Genomic DNA, 7534 nt, shown 5'->3' with positions numbered 1-7534 from the left:
CCTGGAGGCAGTCGGAGCTGGCAGCTGCGCCCACTTCCTGGCCCCTCAGAGCTGCCCGTGGGCACAGAGCTCCAATCCCCTCCCCGTCCCAGGACCACTGTTGGCTGGGCGGGGCCGGGCTGGGGCTGGCTCCAGCGGAGCCTGTGTGCTGCTGAACAACCCCCGCCCGCCAAGGGCCCAGCTGTGGTGCTGCCCAGGCCCTTCGCACATTCCAGGATGGAGAGGTTGATAGTGAGTCTCAGTAATAGTCAGAAGATGCACGAGGCCTAGCGGCTGCCCTAGTCAGAGATAGGCCTGCCCCACGGCCGCCAGAAGACAGGAAGGGAGGAAGAGAAAGGCGAAAGTGTCAGCTCTGAGGCCCTGGGCCTGGGCATTTGGGAGTCACATGTCACATCCACAGACAGAACGCAGAAAGGAAGCAAAACGCAGCACTTAATGACTTCATGGTCTCAGGCTGATGCACTCATGCTTTGTTTGGCTTTTGGGTTTTATTTTGGTCTTTTGAGACAGGGTCTCACTATGCAGTTCAGGCTGGCCTTGTGCTCACTTTGTAGCCCAGGCTGGTCTGGAACTCACAACGATCCTCCTGCCTCAGCCTCCCAAGTGCTGGGATTACAGGCGTGCGCCACCACGCCCAGCCCTGGTTTTTGTTTTTGTGAGACAGAGTCTCACTTGATAGCCCAGGCTGGGTTTGACCTGGCAATCCTCCTGCTTCAGCCTCTTTCAGGCTGGAATTAGAGTTGTGGGCCACCACACTTGGATCATCATCAGTTTCTTAATCCCACGGATGTGGTGAAGGAGTGCTCTTCTGGGCTGGGCCTAAACTGCGCCCCCCTCCGCAAAAAAATCTTAATCCCCAGACTCAAAAGCCTGAGTGTGACGCTTCCTTCGCAGTTACTGCCTGCAACAAATTCAGGCCGACAGATGATTGTTGCCCGGGCCTCCCACGCACAGAACGGCTTTCTGGTGACAGATGAGTGAACGCGGCCACACAGCCAGCCTGGCAGGCAGGGTGCAGAGCACAGCACAAGCTGCGGGTATCAGGGTGCCCTACACCCCTCTGATGGGCACGCTGGGCCATGCCCGCCTTGCTCTCCCCGCTTTCTCGCCGGCCTGGCACCGTCCCTTCAGCAGCTTCACTCCTGCCTCCTCCAAGGAGCCTGTAGGGGCCCGCAGCTCCCTGGCCTCACATATCTTGATTTATACTTGGGGCGCCCAGGTTTGCTTTTGTTTGAAATCCTGGCTCTTTGAAATATGTTTTTTTTTTTTTTTGTCTTTTTGAGGCAGGGTCTCGCTATGTAGTTCAGGCTGGCCTTGAGCTCATTTTGTAGCCCAGGCTGGCCTGGAACTCGCAACAATCCTCCTGCCTCAGCCTCCTGAGTGTTGGGATTACAGGTGTGCACCACCACTTCCGGCTCCCACGTGCTTATGGTGGTCTTCTAGACACTTTTATATGCCTCCCTGTCTCCTGTGACAGAGAAAGTGATCAGGAATTGACACCTGAGATAAAAATGATATTTGGTGGCCCATGCTTGTACTCCCAGCCCTCGGGAGGCTGAGGCAGGAAGATCATTGTGAGTTCCAGCCAGCCCGGGCTACACGGTGAGTTCAAGGACAGCCTGAACTGCGTTGTGAGACCCTGTCTCAAAAAACAAAATAAACAAACAGAAAAGATCATTTTTTACCTACAAAGACATCAGAATAATGAGTGCATATTGTTATTTAAAAATGTCAGATGGGTCTGAGAAAGAGCTTCAAGCTATTTGTTCATTGGTTAGTGCTTCTCTACATACTCCCACACACACACACTCATAGCAGTGCCTTTGACTTCTCTTTCACTCTTAACTTAGATGTAACTGTACACCCGTACATTGATTTAAATACATATTTCCTATAGAAGATAGCATTTCTTGTATGGTTTCCAAACCAGTTCCCAATCAGATGGCTTCAAATGAAACGACCAGCCAGAGGCCCTCTAGGAGGCTGATTTAACTACAAAAGTTTGGGTTCAAAATTTAATTTACTCTGCCAGTTCCCCTGGCTTGAATTTTGATTTCTGTACTTAAATACAACTCAGCCCTTGAATGAAGACGGTTCTCCCCCTTACACGGGGCATTTCTCATTTCTCTGAACCTGGTAAATGAACCACACTGTCACATAATCGATAAGAAAAACTCAGCTGTCACAGATCCTAAGCAAAGCCTGGCCACAGAAATAACACGACCTGGCATTTCTGAGCCTGAGAATGCGCTGTTTGCATGCTACACAGCCAGGGTGCCGTGGACGGCTCTCAATTTCTGGGTTCGTATGCGGGCTGAGCAGGCCTGGGAGAATGACCGAGACACACGGACACCAGAGTGAGCTTTTCTCCTGGTCAGAAACCAGGTGTTCTCTTGCTCCGCTCATGAACAAGTACAAGAACTGAGGTCCCGGGATCTGAGAGGGGAAGTCATTTCTACGCTCATCTAAGTTTGGCTGCACTCACGGAGTTTAGAACAGAATTTCAAATGAGGTGTTTCTGCCACAGACCGACGAGCCATTTGAGTTTAGATTTCCAAGCTGAAATCTGAAACTGAACACCGAAGGCTTTCAAAGCCTGTCCTCAGAAGCTCCAGTTCGTCTCCATCAGCACCAGTCTATAAATCCTTCAGCTCCAAAATAACCAAACACGTCGGATCATAAATAACACAAAGCCAGAGAATCACGGCAAGTGGTCCAATCTCTGCTCCAAGGCACTCCTTTGTCATGTCGTCTCCGTACAGCAGTACTGCCGTGTCATACAGGGGCAAGGAGAGGGAGCCCCATCTGCCTGGGCTCCACCTTTACCCCGGGTACACCACTCTCCACTCAGCTAAAGGACTCGCTCTACAGACAGCACTTCACAAAGTGTTATAGTGGGAGGCTGAGGCAGGAGGGTGGCAAGTCTGAGTCCACCTGGGCTACTTAGTGATTTAGCAAGACCCTGCTTCCAAATAAAAAATAAAATGCTGAGGCTGTCCCTCATGTTACCAGACAGAATCAGTATCCACCCCACTGGATAGATTAGATGATATGATAGATCATAAACATATTAATTTTTAAGCAGGGCATTGTGGCACACATTTGCAATCTCAGACTTGGGAGGCTGAGGCAGGAGGATTGCTGTGAGCCTCGGCTACAGAGTGAGCTCAAGAACAGCCTGAATTACATAATGAGACTCTGTCTCCGAACAAAAAACAAAGAAAACACATCAACAGCAACAACCAAAATGTTGATTTTTCTCAGCAGAACTTTGCTAAACAAGTCTATGACCTGGGCATACTACAAATCATTTACGTACCAAAGAAAATGTTCTCTGATGCATAGATTTGCATATTAAATATTATGTTTATTCTCATATATATATCCTGTGCCTACATGGACCCAAAGATGCAAAGAAAAATGTGAACGGAGGAATCACACAGTAGTGAGCTGGGAGGAGCTTATAACTTCAAAGTGTGGATGTAGGGAGTTTGTCTTTTCTTCAACTAAGGCTGTTGGAGCCTGCACTCCACTAGTCTCAAGTCTAAATGAAGAAACACCCCTTCTAGCTGGCTCAACTGGCATTGGTGAGCCATTGTATCAAGCCAGGTATTTTGCTCCCATTCACCCGTGGAAGAAAATGGGACAACCTGGGCAGTTATAAAATGCCAACAACATTTTAAATCAGCCTCAGTGCCTCAAGATCTCTGAAACCGTCAGCCCATTCAGGCTACGTCTTGGTGAAGTTGCTTTAGCCCCACACGGGTCCCTGAACACAGGAGAGTTTATTCATTATCCTAGTTCACAGGCTTCTCCATAGCTGCAAGGTGACATCTGGGACCTGTGTCATGCAGTAGAGGCCCAGACCCATCCGGGAATCAAGTGCTTACTTCAGAAGCAACTGTCGCTTGTGGAGGTGGGAGGGCGGAAAGGGCGGCACACAATGGCCCGGCTGGGAGTGACTGAGCTCTGATGTCCATCAGACACAGATAACTGATGAAAGAGGTCCTCTTCTTGGATATTTGATCGGTGTGTGAATTTGCCTTGTTTACAATTATGGGAAATAACTGAATCCTATCCCCGTCGGAGAGAAAAGCCTGGGAGGGGGCGCGAGCATCTTAACCCTCGAAGGCTCTGGGCGCCAGCATCTGCCTTCGTCTGCTCCCTGAGATCGCACGGAGCTTCATTTTACAAACATAGCTGGGTCTCCATTCATCTGTTTAAATGGCCCAGAGTGTTTGCCAGGAGTATTGTGCCACCAATGCTGGTACATTTTTCTCCTCTGTAATGTCTGTCATTACACAAGGCACTATAAAAAGCTGATTTCAAAAGCTGAAACATACCCTTACTACAGAAGGCATCGCATTAGCATAACAAGCACAAAGTTGCAAAGCGTTGGTGTGGTTAGAGATCAGAAATCCTTCCAGTTCCGTCAGATCCGGGTCAGTTCCACTTTACCCTGTCTCAGCCAATATCTGGGTCAGTGGATCCCCTCCAGTAAAGGACTTCCGGAGTGAAGAACACTCAGAATGAAGGGAAATATTCAAGTTTCATTTGCCCAGGTTTTTCTTTTCTTTTTTGAGGGAGGGTTTGAGATGGGGGGGTCTCAATACATAGCCCAGGCTGGCCTGGAACTTGTTGCAGTCCTCCTGCCTCAGCCTCCCGAGTGCTTCAGTTACAGGCATGTGCCACCTAGTCTGGCAGGACATTTCTTAAAGAATCAAGATACTTCTTCCTCTTCTGTGCTCTTCTTTCCTTGACCACCAAGAAAGGATGTCTTAGAGGATGTTCTTCTTCAGGTGTCATTAGACTGGACATATATGAGGGCTTCTCTCACAGGCTCAGCCAGCCCTTGTCGATCTTGCTCAGAGATAAGGAAGTTGGGAACTCAACCCCAGCCTGCGGGACCAGGCTTGGAGGTGCAGATCAGCTGCCACTCCTTGGAGGCAGGGGTGGTGGCGGTCTGGGTGAGCGAGGTGGAGGTGTATTCAGATGTTAATTTACACCTGAAAAGGCCAAATTCGGTCACCCGCTTGGGGGTGGGCTTGAGTTCCTTGTGAATGCGGGCCGGAGTGCTTCCTCCTGAAAGAAAAAAGTTACAGTGGAGGGGATCTCAGTCTAAAAGTGAGGGGACGAGGGAGCAGAGACAGCTTTGATGAGTAAAAAGAAAAAAAAAAATTTTTTAAAAGCTAAACACGGGTTGTAAATGCATTTTCAACTGTTCCCTTTCAGTGCAGTTTGGAGATGTCACAGAGGGGTGGTCATTCCCACTTGACAATCTGCAGATTGCAGTTGGCATTCCCAAAACGGACATGGAAGTGAGGATGGAGAGCTGGGCTCCTTTCCCTGCCACGTGGGAGGGTCTTCCTGTTTCACAGTCTTCCCATTTACTGCCCGCCGTCCACCTTGCTTAGAGGGACCCCCTGGATCCCTTGTGAGTGACTAGCATAGAAAAAAAAAAAAAAAAAAAACCCTGCATTCCGACACTGCCTTTAACCTCACATGACAGCAAAAGGTTCATTCAGACCCCAGGACCACACTGAGGCATTAATTAGGCTGATGAAATCCATCGAAATGTATGGATTCAGCATAATCAAGTTTGCGCCTCGGACTATCGTTAAGAAATCCGCGAGCAGCTGGGAGAATGGAAAGCGCTGTGAGGGTTAAGTCATGCATGTAATTGAGTATATTTAACATAACCATTTTAATGATCAGTGATTAAAAGTGCATCTTACTTAAATGGTGTATCCCCTGCAATTTGTTCATATCAACTCGATAATGTTCTCAAGAGGAAAAAGTAGGGGTACACATTTCTCAGTAGGATCTCTCGCGCAAGTTTGGAGGCGGAAAGCAGGAAGGTGAACTGGAGAGAGAAATGCGGCTTTTGCACACAAACAGCTCCCACCGTGTGACACCAGCTAGTCACTGTTTAAAGCCCCGTTTGTGCTCAGTTCAACAAAGTAGTGGGAATCTATAAAAGTTTTATCTTTCATTCCTCAGGAAGAAATTATTTTTCCTGAAGGATGCTTTCTCTGTCCAACAAGACTTTTTCAGGGAGGGGGCTGCTCAGACAACTGCTGCTTTGGAGAGTGTCTTAGGAAGCTGGGGAGTTTACATATCCAAATCTTTCAACCTGTTGGGTTGGCTGATCTCAACCAAACTCACCTCCAGGAAGAGGACGGTGGGGAAAGGGGAGGGAGTCACCGGGAGAAAGACGCCCCTAGAAGTGATGTCCAGAATCACAACCAGTTCGGGAGCCTTGCAGGGGAGGTTAGCTGCTTAAGTCAGCAAGGGGCCTGACCAACAGCCCACGCGTTGAGAGACAGACTCCGCTCCGCTCTATTCACTGGGACCTGGCCACATAAATGGAGTCATTGTGGAGCCCTGCACAAGCCAGCCCCACTCCTTTTGTTGTATTTTTTCTCAGCTTTTGTGCTCAAAACACGCAAATCACTGATTACTTTCCTCAAGAAAGAATCGAATGAGAAAGGTGAATCTCGGTCTGCAGGGAGAAGTGTGTAAATCACAGGACGCCTATACAGGCACTATGAAAAGTGAGAGTTTCCAAGAGATGCCCAGCTCCCAAAAGTTGCTTCACAGAGCTCTTTTTATCTCCCTTCACCCCTGCCCCCATCCCCAAAGAGAGACAAGTCCATTCTTTCTCTGCAAACAGGGCTGTGGAGTGGGACATCTTCAGCATCTGGGACTTGCGCGGACACTTCTACAAATTTAAACCACAGAGGGAGGCAGAGGCATGCAAAAGTATGTTGGTGCAAATACTCTGCCTGCTGCAAAGAAAACAAAAATGTTTTCAGGGGAAATTCATCTGAAGCCTTTCTTGCCCCTGAGCAGCAAGTCTTCTCTGGCTTAGAGGGACAGATTTTGAGGAATCAGGTCTCTCGGGGTGCTCCCGCCCCCAATGTATTCTCTATAAATACAGTGGAAGAGGCAGGCCAGGGGTAGTCAGTGCAAGAGAATCTGGAGGCCTGAAAGCATCTTTTTCTTCTGGCTATGGTGGCACTTAAATGCTAATGCAGGCAAAGGAGCTGGGAGATTTATATCTTTTGGAAAGTAGGGCAAGCCAGATGGTAATAGCGTCATTAACACACAAACTTGGGATGTGCAAGTGAAGCTTGAAATTGGGAAAGAGATCAGGAGAACAAAGGGGGCTGCTGTTGAAAGGCCCCCACTCTTCTGCGGGCCCAAGCTAAGAGCCCCTCGGTACAGGGGTCTGCTCCTGCCCAGAGCTGGATAACAATCGGGAGCTTCCCCCTCCCCCGGTGTGACTTAGAAAGCACACAGAAAACTTTTGCAATAGGCAAATTCAGCCCTTACTTCTGTGTAACCCTTTGTCATCCGAAGCAGCGAAGCTGCAGGAACCGGCCTTTCATTGGTGGGCGTTCCCACCCTCGCACCTCCTTCCTAGTTTGATAAGCTCTTGGAGCTGTTGACATTTATTTTATGAAATCAAAGTGCCGCTTGTTGCACGTTTCAGACAAAAGTTCATTTTCCTCCCCTTATGTAAATACCCTAA

This window comes from Chinchilla lanigera, unplaced genomic scaffold (genome assembly GCF_000276665.1).
Source record: "Chinchilla lanigera isolate Chin_1 unplaced genomic scaffold, ChiLan1.0 scaffold00019, whole genome shotgun sequence".
NCBI classification, from domain to species: domain Eukaryota; kingdom Metazoa; phylum Chordata; class Mammalia; order Rodentia; family Chinchillidae; genus Chinchilla; species Chinchilla lanigera.
This window is presented reverse-complemented; position numbering follows the sequence as displayed.